Source organism: Anser brachyrhynchus, assembly GCF_964034855.1.
Source record: "Anser brachyrhynchus genome assembly, chromosome: 4".
Taxonomy (NCBI): domain Eukaryota; kingdom Metazoa; phylum Chordata; class Aves; order Anseriformes; family Anatidae; genus Anser; species Anser brachyrhynchus.
Window position 1 is genome coordinate 74,411,346 of NC_137698.1, and position 15,522 is coordinate 74,426,867.

A 15,522-nucleotide genomic window follows, 5' to 3' on the forward strand; every position below is an offset into this window, starting at 1 on the left:
GGTCTGGTGATACACTTCTCAAAATCTGCTGTTGGTAGATGGCTGGAGGGCTATTGTTTCAGGCAAGAGATCAGTAAAAGGTTTCGGATGATTTGCCTGGTGGTAGCAGTAATTATACCAGTAGGACTGGAGTGACTCACAATCATGGCAGTAAGCCAGACCCTCTTAACATTCTGCAGGGAACCTAAAGGTCACTCACTTTTCAATTAATTGGTTTCTGGGGGCACACACTTTTCTGTGGCTTCCCTAAACTGTTAGGAGGTCTTACTTTTCTGCCTGTGCTACTTTCCGTTTTTATTGGCTTTCTAAAATCAAGACGCACCCTTCTTCTATATTGTATTTGTTCTTCCCTTTCAGTAGGAGCACAAAGGCTACATTTGAATGTTCTTATCTATATGCAGATGTACTTTATCTTTCATTCTCAAAAGTCCTAAACAGCAACATTGATTTAAATTTCTCTTTCTGACACATCTTGATAAGATGAGATACTTGTGTATTTCTTGACAAGGTGATGCAGATAGCAGACACAGAGTCTAAATGAAACACTGGTGGACATCACTGTTCTGGTTTTCATGGTTCTCAGATTATTCAGCAAAGCAGGTTAACCAGTATTTTGCATTTCTTCCAGATGGGAATTCAAAGAAATAAAATGACTTTACTAAGAGGTGGAGATGGGGGTAATTTTCCATGCAGCTTGACCCAAGTCATGTTTTCTTTCTAAATCACCCTAAGAAGTATGGTATCTACCTCTGGCCACAGAGTATACAAAGAATTATATTGAATTGTTTTATCTGAACACCTACATTTTACATTACTGAAAGTAGACATGACACATACAATAAACCAAGTGTGCAAGTATATTTGAATACTGGCTTCATAGATCCCAAGAAAATGATATGAAACGTTGTTGTGCAACTATAATCACCTATAGACTATTGGTCATTGAAATTGAAATAGGGAGTGATTTGTATTTCTTTGGAAAATATTCTCCTAAATATTTGTCATTTTTATTTATATAGGAAAGAAGAAACAGTCTGGCCATTACAGAAAACAAAGTATGTGGGGCTCTGTACAGATGGAGGTGAACAATGTGAACCAAAACATATTTTACTATTGCCAAAAGCTGAGCACTGAACATTGTGTCCTGTGTGAACCTTTAATGAAGTATAAAATTCTAGTGCGTGACCACATCTATCAGTTAACACTAAGCTCAGACTCATGGAGTTTTAAGTTTGACCCACCAAGGAAGACACAAGACAGATAGTCACACTCTGGTTTATAAGCACTTCCAGGGAATCCATCTACATTTTTCTGGTTCTCTGTTTTCCCATGCTTGTGGGACTACAGAGCCTATAGACAAAATGTCCTCAAACTGAGCCACTCTGTTAATCCATACAGAAAATCTCACCAATCAAAACAATGACTATGACAAGGCCAACATGAGTACAACTCCCCAAGCTATGTTTTGGAGAGTAGCTAAATGCAGCATTCATAAAACTAAAGTGTCCTTCCCTGTACTTGCCAACCCATTAAGAGGAGTGGTTACAATTGAATGAAATCCCTCACCACTCCATCCTGATAACTCACCCCTTCATCAAACCTAGCTGAGAAAACTAACATCCAGTTCAATTAAAATAAAAAAAAACGGTTCCTTCCCCCTTTTCATACTAATCTGTTAAGGCACTAAGAGGATTTAAGAGGATGTGAAGTAAATGGATTTTTATACTCTCACTGGAAGAACTCTAGCTGAATTTCAAATTCTTTAAAGCTTGCGTTCCAGTGTAATGTGATCATTGTTTTTAGTACTTCAGGGAAATGTTAAGAGAGGAGTTCTTCCCAAATTTTAATTAAATAATAATAGATATAATATCCAAGAATCAATATTGTTCTTATTAGATTAGCCTTTATTTGTTACTGTTGTGCTGCCATGGGATTTGGATGTGCAGATGGTTTTATATCTTCCTGTTTATTTAGGCAGAAGGCTTTGTTTCTCCTCTTTCTACACATGGCCATTAATCCAGTCCTTGAATAAAATCTTTCCATTTCCAATGTTATCCCACAGCAACTGAGAAAGAAAGAGGAAATTGGGGGGGCAGGAATTTTATTTATTTATTATTTATTTTATTTATTTATTTTATTTTATTTATTTTTATTTATTTTATTTATTTTTATTGTTATATAATTTTATTTATTTGTTATTTATTTTCCCCAAGGGAAAAGCTGATCTGTTAACCCAAAAAGCTGGTTTCTGATTTAAGTTCATTTTCTGTTTCCTCTATGATAACCACGAGAACAGCCTGTTTAAGGTATTTTAGGGCTTCAGTTCTTCATTGAAAGGAGGAAGTCAGATACAAGCAGCAATATACAACATGAATGGTGAGATTTCAGTTACCACAAGCTATCCCTATACAACAGACAGACAAGTAGATGCTTACTTGAATATTTTTAAATATCACAAATGTATTTTGAGCAAGTGAGGATTTCTGCAGGAAACAATCTCAGCATGGCTCTATCGTTGTAATAAGCTAACCTTACAATGTACATAGAACAATAGGACAGGAAAACAAAGTGATTGAATACAGCCTTTAAATTCAGGAGAATAGGATTTGTTGCTGCATGTGGTCCACTTGTAATATCATAGCAATGGCACTTAGCCCCTAAAGAGCTGTTTTCATCAGTACATCTCTAAGCACATTACAAAGAGATGTGATATCCTTTTCTTTAAATTTGAAATAAGGTAATACTTATGAGAGGGTACTCAGCAGTCTGCTTGATCAGGCAATACAATCCACTTTCTGCAAATTTTCATTGTTCTTGTCATTTGGCAAGGATGCTTCTCTCTTTTGCCTACACAGAAATCAGCCAGGAACTACTCCTATTCTAGGAAATAACTATAATTACACATGTGAAAAATAGTTGTGAAAAGAAAACCTGATCTCTCCTTGAAAGCATAAGCCTTGCACTGTGCATACCACAGTGCCTCAAATAGCAAAGGTGAATTGTAGGTTTAGAGTTTCCCATAAATAATGTAGATTTAGAGTTTCCCATAAATAATGGTACATATGGACAGTCAAAAGGACTTTTAGAAGAGCTTCCCACTGGAGCAGACTGTACTGCCATCATCCTGCTGACATCTCTTGTCAGCCCTAAATGACTCCATGAGTCAATGGGGCTGTGCAGGACAGTACAGAGTCTATGTACAAAATAGATTGTATCTGAAATGTATAGTGCTTTACTGGGCCCAAGCTCATTTGCTTTGCCTTTCAACTTCTTTTAGAACTTCCACTTTAAGAGGGAATTCACCCTGGGTGATCTGAGGCAGCTCAGTACTACCCCCTGCCAATTGGTATAAACACTGGGCCTGAAGTACATATAAATGCCTGGGCTTAGATGGTTTGGGTCTACTAGAGAGGATGTACTGCTGACATTGCAGTGCCTATCATCAGACCTTGCTCAGTCTCATACGAATTTTAGAAGGATGGTGCTCTAGGATTTGTCTCAAAGGTCAGGGAATTGAAGTTATAGGCTAATAAAAATGTGAATTTGGGATATGAACTTGGGGCTTCAAATGCCAAGCTTGAAATCCTGCAGATACCCACTAAGGTCTGCTCTTTCAGATGTTTAACTCTCAATGTCTGTAGGTTGTACAAATACAGATTTTATTCCATACTTGAAAAAGGCAACCAGAGTTTTTCTGTGGAGTTAGAGTCCCAGGCTATATTGCTTAGCTGGAATGCTTGATTCTCCTTAAAGCTAAAGCATATGCTGAGAACAGAGCCAATCTAACACAGATACTAAACAGCAAACCTCTCTAATCAGAAGTGCAGTCATACATTTCTCTCCCAATACCTAGGAGATTGCTCTAATACCCTCTTAAATATTGTTAATCTCCTCATGGATCTGAGGAGTTTGTATATGCAACAGATGATGTGGGATGTGCTGGACATGATGCTGTAAAGCTTTCAAAATTAGACCTTCAGGAATTCTGGTGCATGGGAATAAGGAGGAAACATTTCAAAATATCTTTTAATAGTCCTCTTCTCTGAAGAGATCATGGAATCTACAACATGGAAGGAAATGGGATGTGGATTTTATTTCACTATGTGAATACATGGCTCTCTCTTTCTCATCAAATTTCATCATCTTTTTAAAGGCAAAAAAAAAAAAGCAGCAAAAAGTAAGCAAATAAAAATATGGGCTGTAATGTTCCATGTAAAGAAAGAGAAAGAGAAAGAGAAAAGGAAAGGGAAAAGGGAAAAAAAAAAAAAAAAAAGGTGTTGAGTTTTGCCCAATGTATGCAGTGTGAGTTCTTATACCTGATCTCTTATCACTTGGTTGTCTACACTGTAAATTTCTCTCAGCAGGCACCATGTCTCTGTATGTGTTTGCAAGGCTTTCTGTTCACTTATGGTGCTCTAGCAATAATAAACTACTCGATGGAGCAGCAGGAATGTCTTCAGTATGTCTTACAGAAATGTCTGCTGGTTCCTATGTTGTATCTAGCCAAGGAAACCCACATGATTATGCATACTGCCTCAGTAGGCCCACCTATTGTTGCAGGGCAGTGACCAAAACGTGTGGTACAAAAATTATATTGTTTTGGTAGAGGTACAGAAAACTGCATTCAGGATAAGAGCAAAGGTTTTCAGATGAGTCCAGATGAAAAGAGGTGCCCCTTTAACTTGTTTGTTTATTAAAAGTTGCATTGTAAATAGCTGTTAGGTCCAGAAAAGGCAAACCTGACGTTTGGCCTGTAAACTGGAGTTTGTGAACTCCCTTACCACACTGTCATGATAGCACTGAAAATCAGGAAGATGCAATCTGTGAGAAGTAAGGTTTTTCCCTTCACTTTGATGGGATACCTGATAGAGCTGAAGCTCTGAAGAGAGACTTGTGGCAACCCTTGAATTTTACTGCCTGAAGGGCTGCTTTTAGAGACAATGAAGTTCAGAAACACTTTTCTGGTCACAGCTCCTCCCATACCTGCCATAGAGTAATAATTAACGTTCTGGCTGATCATTGAACTATGTGCCTTTACATCCAAGAAATAAGGACATAAGGTTTGGATGAGTGAGTCTTCAGTACAAGTTTCAGATCTAATGACTAGTTACATGCTCAATAAAAGACAATGCCCTCCACAACCTCCTAAAATTAGTCTGGTCATTGTGCTTTATGAAGAATTCTTTGATTTTTAAGTGTTTTGAATGACAAGAGATTGGCACCTGTAGTGAATTTAGATACCATGAGTCCCAGATAATGACTTTTAAATGTACCTTTGTGTGACTAAATAATTTCACCTGTGGAACTGTAAATGACCGTAGCTTGTAACATTTACTCAGAGATTTTTCCTTGATCTCTAGATTGGAAATAAGTTTCTGAGTTGTATTGTCAGTGCATAAGACTTTTGGGGGAACTGTCGATATTGTTACCCATATAAGTGAAGTGTGCACTTCACTTATAATCAATTTGGTGATCAACAGAGAGATGCAGATGCTGTTATTCATTCTTAATTGTCTTTTCTAGATATTGGTGAGCAGAAAATAATCTTCTCTTAATTTTTCTCCTAATATCCAAGACTACAACCTGTTTACTAACTAATGGAGATAAAGAAAGCTAAACATAATTTAGTTTCTTTGGCTGAAAAGAAAGATTATAACTTCTGTTTAACTTTACAAACATTATTACTTTATGCAAGTCTTAGAATTTCCTTCTTGTAAATTCAGCAGAAGATCAATAACTTATAGTTGAACTACTACATGAAAAGCACATAGCCCAAGTCAGCAGGTAACATACAGCTTATATAATGATCAACATAGGCCCCATGTGTCATACTGTGGAACAGTTTTCATGTTTATCCCCAGACAATTAACAAAAAATATCAAAAAAAGACAACGATATTTCAGTCTGATCCCTTCTGCCCCTCAAAAATTAATAATTTAAGTCTACTTATCAGTCTATTTAATAAAATTATCTATAACTGGCCAGAGATATAGTGAAACATTCATCTCCTAGGAGACGCAGCTCAGCTTCTATGCATCTCTCCGTGTTTCTCCCTGGCAGTATTGATTATCTCTCAGGAAACAAGCACAGTATGTTTCCTACTCTGTATCAGTTCATTGATCCCTCTCAACTGACAGCTCAGAGTATGCTTGTGAGCAACCAACAAAGAGAGAAAATTCTCCCCCTACAGAAAACAAGTCTGTGTCCAGGAGTTAACTAAGCAACTCCAGCTATAGCATATGATGCAGGGGACTATAATGAGATGGGAGAGCAGGGTATGAGTCCTTTGTCCCTCCCTGCCTCTCTTGAGTAAATCTAAGTATTTTTAGGCCAGTGACAGGATATTTGCAAAAATCTGATTGTGAACAGCAAGGCAGTGCTGGCTACAGAGAGCTGGCAGGTTGTTCTGTCTTTGGCTCAGTCCATTTAGGAATCAGGCAGCTGAGATACCAGCTGTATGTTCTCAGTGAACCTTCTGTAGATCCTGCTAGAGAGACTTGCAAAAAAGAAAGTCTGGGGATGATAGATATGGATGTAGTTGCCAAGATTTGGTTAAAGGGAATATGTTTGGAGGGGGAGAGCAAAGGTAGAGGACATAACTTTTGCTGATGGTCTTTATTCATTAAGTGAAGACATTAGTGAGCCTAATATAACTTTAAAGAGGGAGGATCGCTCTAGCTGCCCCAAGGGATGTTTTAATTCCTGCTCCATATAGCAGTCTGGTGCTTATAGCACTCATCAGTGGCTGTGGGCAGAAACAGACTGAGGTCCTGACTGCTGCTGCTCAGACATTATGGATTTTACATGAAATCACAATTGGGAAAAACATATAAACAACCCTTGAAGCTGGAGCCAAGAACTCCCAGAGGAGGTCCCCAGCCTTCCTGCCAGATCTGCCCCAGTTTTCATCTTCTTTTTCCAGCCCAGTGAAGTCTGGATTCTTTTTCTGCACACTTCAAGACTTTTCAGCTGGCATTGTTCAAGCATTCTGCCCTCCTTCCAAGCAGCCTCGAGTCTGGTGGCTAAGCAGATTGCAAAAACCCAAGATGTGGGGAGTCAAGTCCTGTAAAGCAGAGGAGCAAACTGAACACAGATCTTCCAGAGTTCTGCTGGCTGTTAATGTGCTGTGTGAAATCGTTCCCATTATTCTTTTGAGTGGCTTTGCCTTGAAAGATCAGCTACTGCTATATTTTCTGGAGCACTGAGGAACCAGTAAGCTCACTTTGTAGATGGGTTAAGAAAACTTGCAACATGGAGCTCCTCAGGCAACACAGGGAGAAGAAAGCCTCCTGTGCAAACCCTGCATAGGCTTCAGCAAAGATCAGATGCTGGGCTCCTCACAGCTTTCAGAGGTAAGTGAACAAATGGAAAAGTTAAACTAAAAATGCAAAATGTGTTTGAATTCTAGCTACTAAACTTTTCTCTCCACAGTCTGAGATGCAATCTCTCTCTCTTTTATTTTTTTTAATCCTTCCACTATGTCTTGTGTTTAACATTACAGAAGATAACTAACCACTTATTGAAACTATGAGAGCAGAAGACTGGCAATATATTTTTTTGGTTTGGGTTGATTTTTTTTTTAGCATTTTTTTAAGCATTTTTCCCTCCTTTTCTCATCAGAAAATAATCACTTGCATTGGTGTTTTACCCTGAGAAGTAAGAAATAGACAAAACAGACTTACAGAGTAAATAGACTAATAAAGTAAAATAGAACAGAATTTATCAGACAAGGCAAAAATTATTTGAGTACAAATACTTCAACAGTAATGTGAACAGGCTCTCTGTAGTCAGACAGTTTCCAAATTTCCTCTACTTCTTCAATTCAGCTCATCCTAGTACCTCAAATCACAGTGAAGTTTCTAGTTCCTTTTACAGCATAGCAGGACTCTGGTTTTGGAATCACTGGTGAACCACCAGTGTGAAAAAGCCTACTCCATGAAAAGGAGCACACTATCTTGTGATAAAAAATAAAAACAAAATAGGACCAAGTCAAAGTTTTGGATTCAAAGTAGGCAGTATGGATAGCAGCAGGACTGAACTATAAAATTTCAGACCTAAAAGCCACAGAGTAGCTTCCACTTAATTTTTTGTCTCCTTTGCCATGAATATATTAGGCTGGTAATCTGGGGCAGATGATCTGTGAAGGGAAAAATGGTGTCTCTAAACTTTGACCTAGCCTACAATAAGCTGAAAGGTTGAAACCTCTCTCTTTCCTTCTCCACCCCTTTCCTTTTCTGTGCATTTGGTTGAAATGTTTAATTTTGCAGATGAGGGTTAACATGCTGATGTTTTCTGAAGGAAACATATTTGATTATATCCCTACTCCAAAGCCACTAAGGTTCATTTATGAATTTATTTTAGTGTGAAGATTTTCATTGCCTTTGCTTCCAGTTGCTACAAGTTACCTCATAATGGCAAGCAGTGCTGTCAGAATGAAACAGATCAGAACACAGAGAAGCATTTGCCTTGTTCCATCCAGAGCAGTGCTGTCACTTAAAAGTCTTGAGATGCTCCCATTTCCCCAGTTTCCTAAGTATTCTAAAATGCCTTAGTCCAATCCACAGTGATCTCAGAGATTTTAATGGCTTCTTTGATTTGTGATTCAAAATGCTGAAAATTCTCACAAAAAAAAATGTTAACAAAGTACAACTTTTTCCAAAAATTGGGACCAGAGAAAAAAGAGATCGTATTCCTTTTTTGTACAGGATCCTGAAGAAGTGTGAAGCAATACCTTCAGTTTTTGAGTGACTTTGGACACTGACATCAGGTAAATGCTCAAAATGTTAAGACATTCTTTGAAGATAGTACCTACTCTTGAGGCTGTTCCCCTTTGTGAGGTGTGATTAGAAATTAATTGAGCTGAAAGGCAAGAAAATTATGATTCTATAGGTAAGTGATTAGGCAACTTGGTGTTTCTGCTCCAGTGAATACTTTGTATGAAATTATGTAAATATTCATTAGGATATGTCAGGAACTCATGTCTCCCCTGCCACACAAATACTCTAATCACTATTATCATAGAGTCTTTTGTCCAATGAATATTTAGTTGTTCTATAAAGGCTAGCAGTTTCAGCAGGAGGCTTAGGAGACTCTTTTCTTGAATACCTAAACATAGTTTTTGAAATATTCTCTATCTCGGTTTTAACCCTGACCACCAAAGGATGGAATGAAAGCCCAAAATCAGGGACACCATGAATATACTGGATTAAAGGAATAACCACTTTCTCTATCCTCGATGGTATTTGTGTCTAACCATGAAGGTGGATAGAGAAAAATCTCCTACATTTTGTCCAGATAGGCAGGGGATATGTTTCTGGACCAGACTTCAACATGGGATTCCCAGACTATGTTGGAAGTGTTCCAATTAGTGTAGAATCGATTAGCTGTGAAAGTAACTATGGAAGAAATTATAATACAAATAGACACAATGAACACTAACAAATTACCAGAACCATATGGTATCACCTTTAGAGTTCTATGGAAACTTGGAGATGAAATAACTGCATTACTATATATATATTAGCATATAAACAAAACTTCATGGTATCTGAAGACAAAAAGAGGGAAGCACTGGGAAGAACATTCTTCATTAATACTCCCTTCCGTTCTGGACATTTCCAAGGTGCCTTTGGACAGCATTCAGTCATAATCTGACTAGAGAGACAAGAAAAAATAATGGATCCTATCATCAGACTACCTCCTCATGAAGGACGTTGACCTACAGGTACTGGACTAGTGGACTAGGTGACTACTTGAAAGAGAAAGGTATAAAAGAGCTCTCAAGAGAAAAAGTACTCCTGGAACCTAAGAAGACATTCCTGAGGAAAAGAAAAAAAAAAAAACCAGCACCTTGCACTTGGACTTGTTGAACTTCATTAAGTTCATGTGAGCCTACTTTTCTAGCTTGTCCAGTGTCCTTTGGATGGCATCTCTTCCTTCTATTGTATCCACTGTACCACTCAGCTTGATATCATCCGCAAGCTTGCTGAGGGTGTGCTGGATCCCAATGTCTATGTTGTTGATAAAGATATTAAACAGCATTGGTCCCAAGACAGACACCAGTGAGGGACACCACTTGTCACTGGTCTCCACTTGGACATAGAGCCATTGACCACCACTCTCTGGATGTGGTCTTCAAGCCAATTCCTTATCCACTGAATGGTCCACCCTTCAAATCCATCTCTCTCCAATTTGGAGATCAGGATGTCATGTGGGATCATGTTAAAGTCCTTACAGAAGTTCTAAACCAGCTGCAAAGTTAACAGACAACCTTTGTTGCTCACTCTCTTCTGATGTGTAGACATTCTACCACTTTACAAACATTAGTGGAGAAAGAAAAATAGGGTAGAGCCAACCTTGATCTGAAGCCATATCAGTGCTCGTAAGTTATGTGACAGCTAAAAAGGCGCATTTGGGATCTGAATTTTGGACTTAGGTGATTTCAGTGATACTTAGGTGCAGAATCACAGAATCATCTAGGTTGGAAGAGACCTCCAAGATCATCTAGTCCAACCTCTGACCTAACACTAACAAGTCCTTCACTAAACCATATCACTAAGCTCTATATCTAAACGTCTTTTAAAGACCTCCAGGGATGGTGACTCAACCACTTCCCTGGGCAGCCTATTCCAATGACTAGCAACCCCTTCAGTAAAGAAGTTCTTCCTAATCGCCAACCTAAACCTCCCCTGGTGCAACTTTATTCCATTTCCCCTCGTCCTGTCACCAGGCACGTGGGAGAATAGACCAAGCCCCACCTCGCTACAGCCTCCTTTAAGGTACCTGTAGAATGGTGGATTTTTGTTTGTTTGTTTATATCTGCACACTGCATAGACAAGAAAATCCTTAGTTCTTACCGGTTGTTTTGCTGTGGCCAAAAAGTAGCTGATTGGTAATATAGTGCTTACGCTTCTCTGCTGAACTAAACCCTAGTATTTATTTACATAAAATACTAACCTACTGCAAATCCATTTTAACATCAAACTTTTAAGAGGAAGACTAATTGATTTGCATATGTTGTACATCAAGTCTGGGCATTGGGATCTTCCATATAAGTGCAAATTAGGCTGTCAGGTATCTTTGCACTTGTTATTATCTTGTCTTATTTTTATCAATTTATGCATGATAATTCAGCTTGCTTCTTTACAGAAGACTTTGTGGTCTCTTGATAGCTGGGTTTCTCTCCTCTTGATTTATATTTTCTTTATTTGGAACTGTGGTAAATGAAGTGGAAGGAAAGTGAGAAATGAGTAGCACACCATGAAACAAGTTTCACTACTTGTTATTTGCTAATGCATTTCCAGCATCTCTTCAAATCCTACAACTTTTTAGGAGTGTATCACAGAAGCAGATACCAGGAGTTGTTGAAGCAACCAAGATCGGTCACAAGAATAATACTGCAAATGTTTCATTTGTCTTGGAGAAAATTTAGATGTTTGTTCTGCCTAATTTTACATTTTTCATGTAATTTATTTCTGGTTGGTTCTTTTAGACATTTTTCAGTTCATAGAGTTTAAGTTATGGAGTCAAAGTGGTGCATAGGTCTCTCCCAACCAATGTGTCTCAGCATTTGTAAAAGGAGACAATGAATTCTAAAACAAGACCAAACTCTGAACCAAATCAGATTTGGTGTTCTAACAATGAAATTTATATACCAAACCAACTATGAATACCTGAAATATGTGGGATGATTTGTACCCAAATGTTTCAGATATATTCATGATAAAATATTTGAAAGAACATCAGTGAATTAGTGTCTCAGTTTTAAGCCTCAGAGTTGCAGTATAGTTACCAAATAAACTCCAAGAAAAATATGCTAAGTACTGCACTAGAGAGCATTAATTAATTAATTAATTAATTTATTTATTAGTCTCCTTTCTTTTCCTCTCATTTCACCAGGATAATAGAAAATGCCATTTTACAATTAAATATTTTGCTAAAGCACACCCTCTAGCTTACATTTATTGGATAATAGACAGTAAGTAATAAGGCAAATCTCTCTATTCCTCTTAAAACTTCACTGAAGATAAAGAAATTACCTCAGTATTTGGAAGTAGAAAGTTAGATACCTGTAGATATCTATCTACAGGAGAAACTCCGTGACTATGAAACTTGTGCAGACCAGCATAATACAACCCCTTCCACACCATTTCCTACCATCTGCCTTTGTTTCTCAGCAGAGCACCTTACAAGGAGAAGAAGTAAGTTTAGGGAAGATTCATTCCCCTCGCTGCAGAAAAACCCTTCATGCCACATTCTAGATTAATTCTCAGTGTCTAAATTTTATTTGTAGTGGTGTTTTTTTGCCATTTAATTCCTTTGTCTCTGTGTCTCAGTGTTCCATCTTCAAACAGCTCTTAGTGACATTTCTGTCCTCACATGGAAATTTCCACCCATGTTACTTTCTAAGCCATTCAGATACTAGCCATATTTATCTATGTATTTAATGTTTTGTTTTTATACTATAGTGTTTTATAAGATGCCTATATTAAATGAACCAGTTTGGTGCACTTGATATCTTTGGCCTAGTGCAACATTGTGCAGTCTGATGAAACATCTCAGAGATCCCTGGAAAGCAATTTTATTTCTAGAAAATCTCTGTAATGGAAAAGAAATTTGCCAAATATAAAAGTACAGACCTCTGAGTTAGACAAGGACTGCAAACTGTCATTGTTTTTGTTTAACATCAGCATTGATTGGGGTGACAGATAAGATGTAAAGGGGACTGACTGTCAGACTATCTGAATTTAATATCATCTTTCTCTAAAGTCTCAGTTCTGCTGATAAAATCATTGTGTTGGTTGAGTTGGTTAAATTGATGGAGGTGATAGGCAATCTGGTCAGAGATGCAGTGATACTCAAGGTGGGAGGTGGGGAGTAACAGCTGAACTATGAACTAAATTAATTCCTTATTATCATCATAACTCTTGAACAGTCTTAGATGGTAGACAGCCCTATCTTAACTTAATATCTACGTAGTACTAAATAAGTGTAAACTGTCAACTGTGGTGCTGGATAGCCAGTAGCTGTGACTGCTCATGGGCTATAAAAGCCTCTGACATATTTTGTTTTGTCACTCCTTTATACAGATAATGACTACAGAATCACTGTTACACCCTTATACTGAAATGCACTGGAATATAAAAAATGTGAAGAGTGACAAGCAACATACTGAAGTTTCTCTTCTTGATGTCTTCATCTCAGAAATCACTGAAAGTAAGAACTAACTCTTTCAGCAGGGTTTCAGTTTTGTTGGCTTTATGAGTTTGTGAGACAGGGCAAAGTTGAAAGTCTAGATTTACTCTAGGCAGTTGCCATGGCACAGAGCTACTAAATAGCAAGTTACCAAAGAATGATCACTTGGGCACTGACATTTTCAGAGGTGCAATATTAGACAATAATAGATATATAGTGTTAGACCTCACTGGTTATGAGGCGGTTATTAGGTAGTTGTATTAGATGTTAAAGGTGGCAATGTTCTGTGGAGTTTTGTTTTGGTGAAGGAGATGCAGAAGTTGTCAGTAATTATAAACTACATTTTTAAGCAAGATCTTCACCTATTAGGGTATATTCTTTATATAGTAATTTTTACGTGAATTATATTTAAATTATGAAATGACAGAAGACAATCCAAAATGGTTAAAACATTTAAAAAAGTTGCAGTTCTGACATTTAACTGAAACTCTGTGTTGTATCAATAAATATATATAAATCATATTGTTTAACTGCAAAACATAGGAATTCAGATTGAAAAGTGAGAAAGATGAGATCAATTTGCTTTTATTGTTTCACGAAAAATGCTTGTAAAACATAAACATAAACAGTGGCTATCACTGCAAACCAAGAAGAAAGTGTTGTTGTAAGGGTTGAAAGTGCTGAGAAAACATCTTGGCTTTAAGGAACTATAGGCAAGTGCCATTTTGTTAAACTGAATTGTAGAACATACAAAACCTGAGTTTTTCTCTAAGAAATTCTGGAGTGACTTTATACTTCTGTGTTTTAAGGGACTCCAACTCTGGAATGCTTCAGGATCCAGGGAGGTTTTCTTTCCCAATTCACTAGAGACAAAATCCATTTGACTTTCTGACCCAGGGTAGTCCTTACATCCTCACCCAATAGTCAGGCTGCTGCAGTCCCCCACCCTTTGTCCAACTAGAAGAGATCCTGGACATGTATTCCCAATAAAAGCACACGCACAAACACACAAGTGGAGTGCACACACTTCCTTCCAGTAGCTGCTGAGTCCCTGTTCTTAGAAGTCTGGCCCCCATACCTGTCGTCTGCTTAGTACCTGTCTCCACATCTAATCCCACTCGTCAGCTATTCGAGATTGAAGGTCACTGGTGTCTCTCACACACCCACTTAAGGAATAGAAAAGGACCTCACTGTTACAGAACAGGGTTCTTTGGATATTGGACATTAAAATGGCAACAGACCATGGACTAAATCTGATGGGTTTTATTATAACTACACACACTGATTGCCAGTATAATTAAGCTTGTGCAGAAAGTGAGCAATGTAGGTATAATCAAAAGGGAAAGAGAAAATCTATTTGCCATCTAAGAAAGGTGTAATTGTGTAATACACTCAGTTGTCAAGGATATCATGATATTCTCACTACTCTTTACTGCTGTGAATAAATAAATAAATAAAAATAAAATGTTCTACTGTAATTTGTGGTTGAGAAAAGGGCACCAACAAAAGACAATGTTTCAAAGGAGTAACACCAACTGAAAGATTTCCATGGAGGGAACATAAAAGTCTCTAGGTTGTTATTTCTTAATTGTTCTATTCCTTAAATTTTTCCTAAAAAAATAATTTGAAATATTTTCTTTAATCATGGTATCCCAAGAGTAATGTCAAGAGCTCTATAGATCAAAACATTATTAAGAAGAAGAACAACAAAAAATAATAGCAGGATTTGTCCTATTTATTATTTTTTATTATTTTTGGAGGGTTCACAAGGGAGGAATTATGGCTACAACATTAAGGAGTAGATATGAATAAATAAAGGTCATTGCCAGTTATCTGCTGATCTGGGGAACAGATTAAAGTGTTTAGTATTTCTTACATAAAATGAATACACTTTTGCCTAACAAAATGGCCAGGTACATTAGGCAAAGCTGCTGCTCTGCCTAGGTTTGTATTTATTTGTTGTTGTTTGTTTGTTTGTTGTTTTGTTTTGTTTTGTTTTGTTTGTCTCTCAAAGATATTTTCAAAGTTCATCCCTCTGGTAATAAACTCATTGTGAATTCAGATTGGCAGTGGACAAAAGCCAGTCCATTTAATCCTCAAACATTTCCACAGTGTTCACAGAGGCTAACAATCGAGAGTGCCTATTGTTTCACCAATAGCTTTTCAGGAATTTTAAGGAATAGTATCTCCAAGTTTCTTGTCACTAGTTACTGTGGACTGTGCAATGAATCCATCTTTAGCTAACACTCCACCAAGCTCTAGCTCAGCTGATATTAAGTGTCTACAGACTACTTATTACAAAACATTTCTGTCATTACCAGGTCTGTA

The 15,522-nt window shown here is 37.5% G+C and overlaps 1 long non-coding RNA gene across 1 annotated transcript; it reads left to right on the forward strand.

The window, feature by feature from the left end:
- Positions 1-5,692: 5,692 nt before the first annotated feature.
- LOC308194409 lies at positions 5,693-14,759 on the forward strand. The gene is made up of 3 exons (XR_013950513.1): positions 5,693-7,352; positions 8,706-8,767; positions 13,089-14,759. It is a non-coding gene; the product is annotated as an uncharacterized lncRNA (long non-coding RNA).
- The last annotated feature ends 763 nt before the right edge of the window (positions 14,760-15,522 follow it).